The sequence below is a fragment of the Lissotriton helveticus genome, chromosome 3_1, assembly GCF_964261635.1.
Source record: "Lissotriton helveticus chromosome 3_1, aLisHel1.1, whole genome shotgun sequence".
In the NCBI taxonomy this organism is placed as follows: domain Eukaryota; kingdom Metazoa; phylum Chordata; class Amphibia; order Caudata; family Salamandridae; genus Lissotriton; species Lissotriton helveticus.
This window is the reverse complement of record NC_136061.1, coordinates 318281638-318297450: the sequence shown is the minus strand read 5'-3', so window position 1 is coordinate 318297450 and position 15813 is coordinate 318281638. Positions and strand designations below refer to the sequence as shown.

General features: G+C 45.0%; 1 protein-coding gene across 1 annotated transcript in view; it reads right to left on the bottom strand.

Moving 5' to 3' along the window:
• Positions 1-15813, bottom strand: part of SLC47A1 (solute carrier family 47 member 1) — a 945948-nt gene that overhangs the window by 125814 nt on the left and 804321 nt on the right. The window lies entirely within an intron of this gene.

Here is a 15813-nt window from a genome sequence, read left to right as displayed (position 1 = left end):
CCGATAAACATTTGAGCACCTGGACTTCATATTTTACAAATTAAGCACTGGTAACACCATTTCACCATAGCCTTTGCAGCACCACTCGATGCTTCCATAACCTTTGAACTCCGACCTTTAGCATTACTGCAGTTAGCCATAGCATGATTCTTCTTTACCACATTGACTAGGTCCGATCCATCATTGATTTCACTCATCTCTGAAATATTTTTAGATTCCAAATGCTGCGTCTCTTTCATGCATTTTTCAAATTCCTCCACTACTTTGGCTATGCTTATCACATCTTTAAGTAATGGATTGCTGGCTGCCCATAATCCTTCCTGGATTTTTTTTACTGCAACACTGGACAGTTGATACCTTATTAATTTGTCATTTGCCCACATTGACTTTTGGCTGCTCGTTCACATAATCTAGCCACAAACTCATCCACCGACTCTGTATGTTTTTGAGGTTGGGTTTAAATCCTATAGTGGTGAATTACAATATTTGCTGTCTTTACAAATCTAGTCTGCAATCCCAATTTGGCTTCCTTGTAAACATCCTCAATATCATTTCCATGGTCATCGCACACAGGTGGTAGGTATTTGAACACATGTTGCCCCTTATTTCCCAAAGAAGCAAGGAGAGCTCTTTTCCTGGCCTGGGAAAAATCCATTCCCTCTGCAGCTTGCAAGTAATTTTCAAATAATTCCCACTCAATTGGAGGATCTCTGGGAAGTTCAAAATGGATGCCACAGGATTAAAAAACATACTAAAGAAACTCACGACAATGGGTAGCCCGTTTCGACAAAACAAGCCTGGTTTAAATGGTACAGCTTTTTAATTTTTTGCTCTCGTGTTAGCTGCTTTACCTTGAATCGTATTCCATTATTATTTTAGATTTCTCAACGAGTTTAAATGAGTTACATTGTTTGTGTGTCGTAGTCTAAATACCAGAATTTTGATTTCTTTTGCTATAGGGTCCAGTTTAACATTGATCTCTTTGCTTTTTTGGCCCATAAGATTATCAGGGAACGCCACAATTGGAAGTTTTTCCTGATGAATATCTGAACTTCTCCTTTATCGTGTTTATATCGCCTTCATTTTGAAGGAGTCCATACTAATATTATAAAGAGAGAGCACAAACCTTTGAGGCGGGTAATCTCAGTAACCACAGCACCAATCACAACACCCAATACAGCGTTGGAAAGGGCAGTTACAGCAGAAGGACATAGGCTATGAAGACGGCCACCATATATTTTTTTTTTTTGCAGAGTTTTATATAGCGCAAACTTGACCCGAACTGAATCAGGTATCAGAGCCCTTTACATAGCACCAGTTACGTTACATGAGGACACACATTCATTTTTGTTAGGCACAGGGAGATTAAGTGATTTGCCCAGAATCACAGGATGTCTGGCGTTGTTACAAAAACTCGAACCCAGATCCCCAGGTCCGAGGTCGAGCGCCTTAGCCGTTAGGCCAACTCCTCTATACATTTAAAAGGTAAAAGAACCGTGCCAGCAAAGTAGACCCTTGTAGGCGTGTCTGCGTTGTGCTGTGGGCGTGGGCTTGGGGCGTGACTAACGCTGGGGGCGTGTGGTACAGCCATCACATCGTGGGCTGTGGGCGTGTGCTGGGGCGTGACAAACGCTGGGGGCATGACAAACGCTGGGGGCGTGTGTCCGCCCTTCATGCCATGTGAGTCATACATGCAAGCGCCAATTACGTTGCTGCGCAGCATCAAGGGGCACGCTGGGGGCGTGACACGCTGGGGGCGTGAGAAATGCTGGGGCGTGAGAAATGCTGGGGGCGTGTGTCCGGCCTTCATGCCATGTGAACGCAATTGCGCCGCATCAAGGGGCACGCTGGGGCGTGAGAAACGCTGGGGGCGTGTGCTACATTCCGCCCTTCATGCCATGTGGGTCGTACATTAATCAGAAGATCGTCTGCTGTGGCCGTGTGCTGGAGGGCGTGACAAACATGCAAGGGAGCCTCATCCATCTTGAAGGTCTGAGGCCCTCTGAGAAGAGTAGAGAGAGCTGCACTCCAGCACCAGGGTAGCACACGCTGGTCTGTGGGTCAGAGGCTGGGTGTGTCTCACATTCACTGGAGTTCAGCGGAATGTGAAGAGGGTCCCTGGAGAGGCACATGGATAAAACTGTTTAGGTCAGAAGGAGAATTATGTATTGCATTTAAATAGGACTCCATTAACAAGTGTAAAACTGACAAAATAATGAAGTGATACTATCACAAAGTGTGCCTCATTATGCTGCATGATTTGCCTTTTCTTCCTGTATAATTTACTAAACCCTGCCGCATAATTTGGCCCTTCCCTGATGACTAATTGCAGTGGCACTGCCAATTGGAATTGCAAAATGCAACAGGCAGGCCATATGGTTCAGGAGTTTTTCTCATTGCCGATTCTTTTATTGCCTATTTAACCCCTTCCACGCTCATGACGAGCTGGGCTCGTCATGAAGTAGCCTGCTGCTACGCTGATGACGAGCCCAGCTCGTCATGAAAGCATGAGGATCCCGGAATCCCAGCACAGCAGGGGAATTCCCATAGCATTCAAGTGGTTAAGCTTGAATCCATCAAGGGCATATTCAAAGTTTCTTGCTTCTCTGGAGGGAATCCTGTCAGGTTCACTCTATCCAATCCAGTTAGGAGCTGAGCTCAACCTGTGATTCAGGGCCCTGTGCTCTATATAGGTCAGTGTAAATGGCTAAAAAGGCTGATTATGCTGTTTTGTGCAGTTCATGGCCGATCATAAGTATGTGTCATTTGTGCGATGCTCATTTCGGATTTACAAAGCCATGCAAGTAGTTTGCCTGCTTTATCTCCCTCATAGTATTTGTGGATTAGGTTTTGAGTATATATGAGTTATCAGGAGCACTGCATGTTCCTGCCTGCCAACTGTAAATACTGCTGGCTGAGAGGGCCATGTATTGGCGCCTGTTCGAGGTAATTAAGTGTTTTATCTGGTGTTGTCAGTACCCTAGCCATCGTTTTCCTGGCACCACACCAAACTAATGTTGAGTACCATAGCCACCACTAAGAAGGCTTCCCATTCGATTAGCGTGCTAGTAGCTGACCTCTCGTGTTCCTAGGAGTGTTGGATGATATCTCTCAGTGTTTCCTTGAATATTTTGTCCTCAAATATGGTGCCTTGCAATTTCCAAGTCAGAAAAGATTTCATGTCCATAGAGAGGGGATTTTGGTCTGATAGAGTTTTGGCTAGGTATTATGTGTTTGATACAAGTGTCTGGAGGGAGTTGGAGCCAATAGAGGAAGTGGGTGGAGCCGGTGGAGGAAGTGGGTAGAGCCAGTGGAAGAAGTGGGTGTGGCCTCCGATAAACATTTGAGCACCTGGACTTCATATTTTACAAATTAAGCACTGGTAACACCATTTCACCATAGCCTTTGCAGCACCACTCGATGCTTCCATAACCTTTGAACTCCGACCTTTAGCATTACTGCAGTTAGCCATAGCATGATTCTTCTTTACCACATTGACTAGGTCCGATCCATCATTGATTTCACTCATCTCTGAAATATTTTTAGATTCCAAATGCTGCGTCTCTTTCATGCATTTTTCAAATTCCTCCACTACTTTGGCTATGCTTATCACATCTTTAAGTAATGGATTGCTGGCTGCCCATAATCCTTCCTGGATTTTTTTACTGCAACACTGGACAGTTGATACCTTATTAATTTGTCATTTGCCCACATTGACTTTTGGCTGCTCGTTCACATAATCTAGCCACAAACTCATCCACCGACTCTGTATGTTTTTGAGGTTGGGTTTAAATCCTATAGTGGTGAATTACAATATTTGCTGTCTTTACAAATCTAGTCTGCAATTCCAATTTGGCTTCCTTGTAAACATCCTCAATATCATTTCCATGGTCATCGCACACAGGTGGTAGGTATTTGAACACATGTTGCCCCTTATTTCCCAAAGAAGCAAGGAGAGCTCTTTTCCTGGCCTGGGAAAAATCCATTCCCTCTGCAGCTTGCAAGTAATTTTCAAATAATTCCCACTCAATTGGAGGATCTCTGGGAAGTTCAAAATGGATGCCACAGGATTAAAAAACATACTAAAGAAACTCACGACAATGGGTAGCCCGTTTCGACAAAACAAGCCTGGTTTAAATGGTACAGCTTTTTAATTTTTTGCTCTCGTGTTAGCTGCTTTACCTAGAATCGTATTCCATTATTATTTTAGATTTCTCAACGAGTTTAAATGAGTTACATTGTTTGTGTGTAGTAGTCTAAATACCAGAATTTTGATTTCTTTTGCTATAGGGTCCAGTTTAACATTGATCTCTTTGCTTTTTTGGCCCATAAGATTATCAGGGAACGCCACAATTGGAAGTTTTTCCTGATGAATATCTGAACTTCTCCTTTATCGTGTTTATATCGCCTTCATTTTGAAGGAGTCCATACTAATATTATAAAGAGAGAGCACAAACCTTTGAGGCGGGTAATCTCAGTAACCACAGCACCAATCACAACACCCAATACAGCGTTGGAAAGGGCAGTTACAGCAGAAGGACATAGGCTATGAAGACGGCCACCATATATTTATTTTTTTTGCAGAGTTTTATATAGCGCAAACTTGACCCGAACTGAATCAGGTATCAGAGCCCTTTACATAGCACCAGTTACGTTACATGAGGACACACATTCATTTTTGTTAGGCACGGGGAGATTAAGTGATTTGCCCAGAATCACAGGATGTCTGGCGTCGTTACAAAAACTCGAACCCAGATCCCCAGGTCCGAGGTCGAGCGCCTTAGCCGTTAGGCCAACTCCTCTATACATTTAAAAGGTAAAAGAACCGTGCCAGCAAAGTAGTCCCTTGTAGGTGTGTCTGCGTTGTGCTGTGGGCGTGGGCTTGGGGCGTGACTAACGCTGGGGGCGTGTGGTACAGCCATCACATCGTGGGCTGTGGGCGTGTGCTGGGGCGTGACAAACGCTGGGGGCATGACAAACGCTGGGGGCGTGTGTCCGCCCTTCATGCCATGTGAGTCATACATGCAAGCGCCAATTACGTTGCTGCGCAGCATCAAGGGGCACGCTGGGGGCGTGAGAAATGCTGGGGGCGTGAGAAATGCTGGGGGCGTGAGAAATGCTGGGGCGTGTGTCCGGCCTTCATGCCATGTGAACGCAATTGCGCCGCATCAAGGGGCACGCTGGGGGCGTGAGAAACGCTGGGGGCGTGTGCTACATTCCGCCCTTCATGCCATGTGGGTCGTACATTAATCAGAAGATCGTCTGCTGTGGCCGTGTGCTGGAGGGCGTGACAAACACGTTCACATGGAGGCCTGGTAAGTAACGTTCCTGCAGCCTCTCCCGCGCGCTGTTACTGAACTCTCTCATTCAACGAAATTACACGCGCCTGCTACCATCAACCAGGGCTCTAGTCGGGCTCAGGCGGCGGATCAGTACACTAATTACACGCGCCTGATAACATCAACCAGGGCTGCAGCTGGGCCTCAAGCGGGGGAACACGCGCCTGCTAACATCAAACAGGCCTGCATCTGGGCCTCAAGCGGGGGAACGCGCAAATCAGCGTGTCTGCAGGGACAATTACTGCAGCCTCTCCTACTCGCTGTCACTCAACTCCCTCATTAAACGGATTTACCCGTGGCTGATAACTCTCTCATTCAACAACATTACATGCGCCTGCTAACATCAACCAGGGCTGTAGCCGGGCTCAGGCGGCGGATCACTACACCAATTACATGCGCCTGCTAACATCAACCAGGGCTGCCGCTGGGCCTTCTCCGTCCCTATTCTAATGAAACAAAAAATGTTGTCTACCGCGAGATTTTAAAATAAATTGCCCTTGCCAAATACACACATTACACACATTCTATTTCATACCCGGACAACGTCGGGACGGGCTGCTAGTTCTTTATAAAAGTGGCAGGGAGTGTTTGGTGGAGGACCAGCTGCCAGAATCATTAAAATGTCTTCCTAATCAGATTCAGTTTTGGTTCTACGGGAGGGTACAAGGTTGAATTGAAGAAGAAAAGTTAGACGATAAGCAATGCATGAGTCGCTCTGATGGGGGGGAAAGGAGAAAAACATGAACTTCCTATTGTGGGGTTAGGTTGATTCTATATGTCCAGCTGATTTGCTTCACACGTACTGTGCATCTCTTTATGAGACTTTGGAGGGTGAAATATGCATGAGGATTGTCTATCAGTTATGTCGCCCTTGGGGGGATTAAAATCTCTGATAAAGATTATAAACACATTTTAGGATATCTTTTTGCTTAGGAAGCTCCATAACTCAGGTATGTAGAGTTAGGAGCATATACATTGATAGTGTATATATATATATATTCACTGAAAAAACCATAGGTTATAGACCATATATAGTTAGGAATTAGCATTTAAAAAACCTTATTTTACTCACACAAAACCATTGAAATTCCATATATAGTTAGTTGCACTAACTATATATCGCGCACCCGCAATCCACTGCTGATGATGTCACATATTACATCATTCATGACATGGTCAGTGACATCACTGATGACATCTCAAATGACATCACTGATGACATCACTCATTTGCTGCTAGCTGTGCCCAGTGGAGCCCACAGGGGGCAAGTGCTGCCAGCTTGCGGCTGCGACAATTTGTCTCCGCAAGATCTGGCACACTTTTTATTCATATGCCCATACTATACCGTACCTCGAAAAATGTTTTTAAAACCTCTTCTTAAAAAATTGAATTTCGTGCAAATAAGGCCTGCACTAATTTATCTTAAAATGCTGCACTGTGAAAGCACTTTATATGTAATCAATTTTTTAAAAACAGCCCTGAGATTTAGGAAAAGTATGGAAGGATAACTAGTGTCTTAATGAATCGCACTGCCACATTTGGATGAGTAGTGATAGGGTACATCGCAATTTATTGTCTTATATCTAACTGTTTTTAAATGATGAACCGTTCATATATGTGTTATCTTTCTTTTTTTATGTACTTTTATGACTGATTTTATCTTCAGTCGAATAAAGAAGTTTTGAACTTGAACTTGACATCACTGATGACATCATCCATTGACTGTGTGTTTCTGTAAAGTTTAAATATGTTTTACATATTGAAGAATGAGTAGATGTATAACTGTCTGGACGAAGGATTTAGTAGGTGCGTGACTGAATGTATGAGTGAGTGATTAAATGTGTCTCACTGAGTGCATGGGTTAGTGACTAAACTGTCTTAATTTGTGCATCATTATGTCTGTTGTTCTGTAAACTGCTGCATGTGTTGATCAGTAGCTATATGATTAACTATATGGGTTATTGATTGATTGTCCAAGTATTTGTATGGGAGACTGAGTGTGTGTGTGGCTGGCTGGGAGGTGTGTGACTCTGTGCAGATCAATGTGTACTTGTATCAATGATTGTATAAGAAAGTAAGTATGTGTTAGTATATGTTTGAAAATGTAAGGTGCTCTATGTTTAACTGTATAGACAAGAAAATGGAAGTGTGATTGATTCTTTACAGGACTGACTAGGTGTGTGAGTAACTCCATGGATGAGTGGCAGAGTGAGAGTGTCTGTATAGGTGTATGAGTGCATATGATAGTGTTGTAAAGATGAGTGATTGTATGTATGAATGATTGTATGGGTGAATGAGTGAATGTGTGTGTAGACGTAGGAATCAGTGAGTGCGTATGTAGTAACTAGTATTGGTGTGTCAATGGTTTCAAAAATTATACTCTGTATTTAACACTGGGTGAAACAGAGGTTATATTAAAATGTGAGGAGATGCATTGTATTGTCACATGAATGATATCATCAGTGATGTGGTCATTGATGTCAAATGAGATGTCATCAGTGATGTCATCAGTGATGTCATTTGAGATGTCATCAGTGATGTCATCAGTGATGTCACTGACCATGTCATGAATGATGTAATATGTGACATCATCAGCAGTGGATTGCGGGTGCGCGATATATAGTTAGTGCAACTAACTATATATGGAATTTCAATGGTTTTGTGTGAGTAAAATAAGGTTTTTTAAATGCTAATTCCTAACTATATATGGTCTATAACCTATGGTTTTTTCAGTGAATTTTCAAGGTTTTGTAAATGCTAATTCCTAACTATATATGGTCTATAACCTATGGTTTTTTCAGTGAATTTCAATGGTTTTTTAATAGCAAATATCATAAGCTGTCGAATGTCAAGTACGTGGTAAGTGAAAACATTTTCGTGTTTATGCACACTGATCTGCTTTGAATGGTGCCCCCCCCCCCTCATTTCTATTAGGAGTACTCTCTCTTTGCAGATAGTGAAAGGTAGTTAACGCAGGCCTTTGCCCCCGTTGTAATACGTCGTGCCTGCTTCTCTCTCCATTTGATTGATTGTTATCCAAGCATTTACTGTTTTAGAATTGGTTCTCTTTGGTTCATTCTCTATTTACAAACAGACACAGAGTCGCAATACTCTGTTTAGTCTTTGCAGATACCGAAAAATCGTGTAAAAAAAAAGAAAAGGAATCGAGCAAAATCAGTAGGCCACTAATGGGATCTCTTTTTGACCTCGCTAAAATAGAAACATTAGGAACAACCCCTCATGACAAATACAAAACTAGTGAGATGAACTGAACTCCACACAATGATGGCTGCAAAACAGCTCGGCTCCGCCACCCACCCCGCCCAAAATAACGATAAAGAGCGGCTGCCATGATTGGTTGCGGAATGGCCACGACGGAGCTACGAAATGGTGGTGCTCTCATGCTAACCCCAGCTTCAGTCTGAAACATCCAGAAACACTGTAGACTACCAATTCGATCAGTTCCGGTAGCGCCCCAATGTAACCCGGTAGAGAAGAACTAGCCCTCCCCTCTTTGACTGATGGTTCTTGTTGCCTGTCCCTTCTGTTGTCATTTAACAGAACTATTTAGCCTGCTGAAAGGGGTTGTGTTCCGACCGCTGGTTGGTGGAGACATTTTGACTATATTCTGGACCTGCGTTGTCGCGTAATGCGTCATATGACGCGCCGCGTTAGCGCATCCGGAAGTCATCCGGGGCGCGACGCGCAGCGCGTAACGTAAGCATAACAAGTCATGTGACTTGTTAATAAAACTTTTCATTGGTTCATTTTACTTTTCTTATTCTAATGATGAAAGGCTTGGTCATATGACCTAAAAATTACGCTTTTTATTACTTCCGAACATTATTTTTTCTTAAATATATGTTATAATGTTCCAGGCTAATGTACTTTCCCGGAAAATTTACAACTGTCCTGCAAGTAAAATATATTCTTTTTTCGAGAAAAAGAGCGTTTCTTCGTCCCATGACGGAGCCGTTGAGCAAAAGAGGGTCGACCTGCTGTCTTAGTCGCCGATACGCCTGAATATGAGATTCTTATCGATCACTTTATGTTGCAGGAGTAGAAAACACAACAGCCCTTGACCATTTATCTTTACTGCGTTCCTGCGTATTATACCTTTTACCCTTCATGTAATTGGTCTGCTTTATTTCACTTGCCTTTTAATGATTCTAAAACAGTGACTATTATTAAAAACTTTACCAATGTATATACTACTACCATGTTTTCTTTTAAAAACCTTTATTGTGAAAATTTCATTATACAAATACGAGCCTATAACCACGTGGGCCGGCCACGGAGCAAACTGTAATCGTATATGATGAGTAGACATTTACACTGTAGAGGAACGTAACGGGCGGGCCATTAGGTTGCAAGAACTAAGGTGTCTAACAGTTGCGGAATCGGTGGACGTACATTTTATAATTAAAATACGACAGGGCCAGTTACAATAAAATTATCTAGATATACATTTGCGGGCAAGTACCATGGGTGACGTTAATTCGAACTTTCAATAGTACAGTAATCAATAACACATCAGAACTTAATATCAATAGGGATGTCGAAATATTCAATCAATTCTCGTCCCCGCCCGCCATATGCTTCAAAACTGCATACGTATCTCGTGATTTCAAGGTTCTGCAACCAGTACACAACAAGGAGTTACGAGTCCCATTTATTCCGGCGCCATTTTGGGCGAGGACGGGCAAGTCCAGGATATAGTCAAAATGTCTCTACCAACCATCGACTATGATGATGTTCATATGCTGTATTTATTAGAGTAACACTCATCTGTCCACATGAAATTAATTTGCCACAATCTAAACATGTCATTTTAATCTTTCCAAAGTTCTAAATATTTGGGACCATTTCCCTTGCCTCTGATGCTGTCAGTGCCACTTCTTTGATGAATGTACTGGCAGGTCGGGGGTTCTCCTCCAAATCTCTCTTTTATGCAGCACTATAATTAATTGGTGCCACCTCTCCATATGACGATGCATGGTATAGTTACCATAACTATATTTTTTTTCGGTTCCTCTGGAGAGTACATCGTGGCAGATGAAGCGTGTAACGTACCGGGCATTTACCTTTTTTTGCATGTACAGGAAAGGAAAAAAAAAAATCGAGCGTCCGAGTTCTAAAGTGTCCCAGGGCCATTTTAGTAGACCAGGCCCAAATCCAAAGAACAAGCCGCCATTTTGAGAGTCCTGTTGCAGCCGCCTGTCGCTGTAGCATCAAGAGCAGCCGAAACTCAGCTGAATGGCAACTGAAACGGTAAAGGGGCGCCCCACTACAGCAGACGAGCCTCCACCTAGGAAGGCCCGTTCACGCCGCCTCCCCCCCCCCCTTCGGGCACCCCACGCCGTTATTCGGAGCAGTATTGTAGGATGGCCACACCAGTGCGGCAACTTGCTAGACATCACCTCGGTGGTAACCGAATCTCAGCGCCTTGTGGTGTCTTCTATTCAGAAAACATTGTTGTGCTGCCTTCGACCTATTCGCCGCAAGTGCGCACGCAACTCAGCTGCATAGCTTGCTAGACACCACCTCGGTGCCATCCGGATCTTGGAATCTCAGCGCCTTTTGGTGTCTTCTCTTCAGAAAATATTGTTGCGCTGCCTTTGGCCCCATTCGCACATCGGTCCGCTACTGACGCCATCTCACAGGCTAATGGGGCGCCCCACGCCGAGTTTCAGCATTGTAGGATGACCACACCAGTACAGCAACTTGCTAGACATCACCTCGGTGCCATCCGGATCTTCACATCTCAACGCCTAGTGGTATCTTCCATACAGAAAATATTGTTGCGCTGCCTTTGGCCCCATTCGCACATCGGTCCGCTACTGACACCATCTCACAGGCCAACCGGGTGCCCCACGCCGACTTTCAGCATTGTAGGATAGCCACACCAGTGCACCTTACTAGACACCACCTCGGTGCCATCCGGATCTTGGCATCTCAGCGCCTTGTGGTGTCTTCTATTCAGAAAATATTGTTGCGCTGCCTTTGGCCCCATTCGCACATCGGTCCGCTACTGACGCCATCTCACAGGCTAATGGGGCGCCCCACGCCAACTTTCAGCATTGTAGGATGGCCACACCAGTACAGCAACTTGCTAGACATCACCTCGGTGCCATCCGGATCTCGGCGCCCCACTGCAGATGAAGTGCCTCTCAACTATGAAACCACCACGGTGCCATCCGGATCTTGGCGCCTTGTGCTGGTTCCGGCCTATTCACACATCGGTCCGCTACTGACGCCATCTCACAGGCTAATGGGGCGCCCCACGCCGAGTTTCAGCATTGTAGGATGACCACACCAGTACAGCAACTTGCTAGACATCACCTCGGTGCCATCCGGATCTTCGCATCTCAACGCCTAGTGGTATCTTCCATACAGAAAATATTGTTGCGCTACCTTTGGCCCCATTCGCAAATCGGTCCGCTACTGACACCATCTCACAGGCCAACAGGGCGCCCCACGCCGACTTTTACCATTGTAGGATGGCCACACCAGTGCCACAACTTGCTAGACACCACCTCGGTGCCATCCGGATCTTGGCATCTCAGCGCCTTGTGGTGTCTTCTATTCAGAAAATATTGTTGCGCTGCCTTTGGCCCCATTCGCACATCGGTCCGCTACTGACACCATCTCACAGGCCAACGGGGCGCCCCACGCCGACTTTCAACATTGTAGGATGGCCACACCAGTGCGACAACTTGCTAGACACCACCTCGGTGCCATCCGGATCTTGGCGCGTTGTGCTGCCTTCGGCCTATTCGCACATCGGTCCGCTACTGACGCGAACTCACAGGCCAACAGGGCGCCCCACGCCGACTTTCAGCATTGTAGGATGGCCACACCAGTGCTGCAACTTGCTGGACACCACCTCGGTGCCATCCGGATCTTGGCGCGTTGTGTTGCCTTCGGCCTATTCGCACATCGGTCCGCTACTGACGCCGCCTCACGTGCCAACGTATTTTCTCCGCATTTTATACCCTATGCCGCATAACAGGTCATGTGACTTGTTTATAAAACTTTTCATTGGTTCATTTTACTTTTGGTTTCCTAATGATGGAAGGCTTGATCATATGACCTAAAAACAACACTTTTCATTGGATGAAAACTTTTTTTTTTCCCCAAACGATGAAAGCCCCACCTTGTTTCTGGATGTTTCAGACTGAAGCTGGCGTCACCATGAAAGCACCACCATCTCGTGGCTCCGTCGTAGTCATTCCGCGAGCAATCATGGCAGCCGCTCCCCACCAGAAGCCTGCAGGAGTCGGGGGCCCCCAAAACTTTTGATGAATCCTCAAGGCGGAGGGGACGCTTTCGAGAATGGGGTCCAAGACCTAGCAGACAAGCGTCCGATTTCCAAGGTGTCCCAGGGCCATTTCAGTGGACCAGGCCCAAAAAGGAAACAGCCTGCCGCCATTTTGAGAGTCCTGTGACAGCCGCCTATCGCTGCACCGCAAGAGTGGGCGCAACTCAGCTGAATTGCGGCTTTTGACACAGTGGACCAAAAGCAGACGGAATGGCAACTGAAACGGTAAAGGGGCGCCCCACTACAACAGACGAGACTCCACCTGGAGAGGCCCGTTCACGCCGCCTCCCCCGGGGCGCCCCACGCCGTTATTCGGAGCAGCATTGTAGGATACCAAAACCAGTGCGGCAACTTACTGGACATCACCTTGGTGCCATCGTTCTGCTGCCTTGGAACTATTCGCACAACAGTTTGCTACTGATGACCCACCCCCCGCGACGCCCCACGCCGGATGCCGAAATCAGTGAAATCTGGACGTTGTGCTGCGTTGGGACTATTCGCACAGCCGACCGCTACTTCGTTGTTTTTCCCTAAAAATGTTTATATGTTATTACTGTTTTTGTTTTCTTGTATATATTTATAAGTTATTAAAGTTTTATAATCTTACTACTTTGTTGGAGTGCTATATATTTTTAATGTGACACATAATTGTAAAAACTTTGATGTACAAAGAGTCATCCCTGGAATCTTCCGCTTCAGGCTCGGTCCCCTCCCCAATCACAATACAGGATGGTTTTCAGATAATAGGAACGCGTCTGCTGTGACGGATCTCATCGAGTGTGGGCCTTGATCTACTATAACTCCTTTGAAGAGGGGTGATTCTTTACAGCTGGGGCCATAAACTACATCTGCAGGGCTAGCTGATACCCTAGGACCGGCCTGGACAATCGGACACAGAGGAAAAGGAGTGTCAGAGGGTGCGGTAGTGAATAGGGCGAAAGGGAGGTGTCGGGCGGGCACAGGGTGTGATTCTCAGTGAAGAGCAGCGCAGATGGGGGGTGGTTTATTACCCATGCATAAGACAGAGAGCGGGGGTGACCACTGCCTGGGGGAGATGCTTGCGAGGGTGGGGAGCCATGCTAAGGATCGACAGCGTGCAGAGAGTGGGTCTGGTCAAGGCATCTAAAATGACTGCCGTGCACGACAAAAGTGTGGCATTTGAAAAAAGGCAAGATGGCGCAGACAATGTTTTTCAACACTTCCTGATTTCCTTCGAATCGAACGTTAACAGACGTTGGGGCATATTACCAAAGTTAAGCGATATTTATCCCTAACGATGCTTAGCAACTAATTTTTTACCGCTAAGCATCTTCAGAAATTATCGCAGATAAACCTTGCTATTATCAAGGTTTATCGCAAATACGATAAAAAAACGACCGCAATGCATTAATATCGCTGAAAACTCAGCGATATTCATGCATTACCGAGCTAATGCTCTTAGCCATGTTATCCACCTCCCATTGGATAACATGGCTAAAAACTGCTCAGGGCAGGTGGTAGCTTTTGGAGATATTCGCGCTTATCGCGAATATTTCCAAAAGTTGGTAATAGGAGATAGCGATGTTAGCGACTGTTTCCAGTCGCTAACATCTTGGCATGCCCACTTTGCATGTCATTAGTGATAAATATCACTCACATGCAAAGTGGGGCCCAAGATGGTCGCTATCTCCTACTAGCCGTCGCTAACTGGTGTTAGCAACAGCTAGGTAATACAGAGATAATTTTATCTCCGCGAAGCGGAGCGCTGTTACAGATATATATCTTGTTTTTGAACGTTAATTTCTCAAAATCCACTGAAGCACATATATTGAGACCTAGCAAAGGCACATCGAGCTACCAGTCCCTACAATTTTGCCAAGTTTCGTGCAAATCCATTCAGCCGTTCGATTATTATTATTATTTTTTTGTTTGCCCCGCGGGGCCCTTTTAAAACCTCCACATCAAACCTAAGAGGTCAAGGAGGATCTACTATGCCCCCTTATGGTCATTTGCCCCTTCGCTTTGGCCTCCTCTTGTCTCTCGATCCTACCGAGAGACAAGATGGCGGCCGCTACGGACTGTTTGCAATGTTTACAGACGCCGGAGAACCAATCAGCTTCGCAAACCTCCGTTACGCGAAGCGGAGCGCTGTTACAGATATATATCTTTTTTTTAACGTTAATTTCTCAAAATCCACTGGAGCACATATAGAGACCTAGCAAAGGCACATCGGGCTACCAGTCCCTAATATTTTACCAAGTTTCGTGCAAATCCATTCAGCGTTCGATTATTATTATTATTATTTTTTTTTTGCCCCGCGGGGCCCTTTTAAAACCTCCACATCAAACCTAGGGGGTCAGCGAGGATCTACTATGCCCCCTTATGGTCATTTGCCCCTTCGCTTTGGCCTCCTCTTGTCTCTCGATCCTACCGAGAGACAAGATGGCGGACGCTACGGACTGTTTGGAATGTTCACAGACGCCGGAGAACCAATCAGCTTCGCTTCACAAAGCTCCGTACCGCGTAAAGTCCGCGAACCGGAGCGCTGCCCGGTCCGCTGTTACAGATATATATCTTTTTTTGAACGTTAATTTCTCAAAATCCACTGAAGCACATATATTGAGACCTAGCAAATGCACATCGGGCTACCAGTCCCTACAATTTTGCCAAGTTTCGTGCAAATCCATTCAGCCGTTCGGGCTAAAAGTGAGGCCAACCGCCCTATGGAAAACTCAATGTTAAAAACACGTTTTGGGACCCCCTTTTTTCTCGGCCCCCCCTTGACGAACCCCCCCCAAATTTTCAAGGGCTGCTCAGAAACAAAATGTGCCATTTTCCTGAAAATTTCAACCAATTCCGTCCACAAACGCCAAAGTTATTAGACATAGAATTTTCAAAAATCCCATAGAGAAAAAATCCTAACTATATATACCTACTGGCGACCGCCAGTAGGTAATATATATATATATATATATATATATATATATATATATATATATATATATATATATATATATATATATATATATATATAATATATATATATACAATATATATATATATAATATATAAAATGTCTGTCATTGTTCTTCATCACTGGCTACCTGCCAGCAATGTCTTCCTCAGGCATAACCACGTTTAGGCCCAAACCTTTAGAGATTAGGGTTACTATTC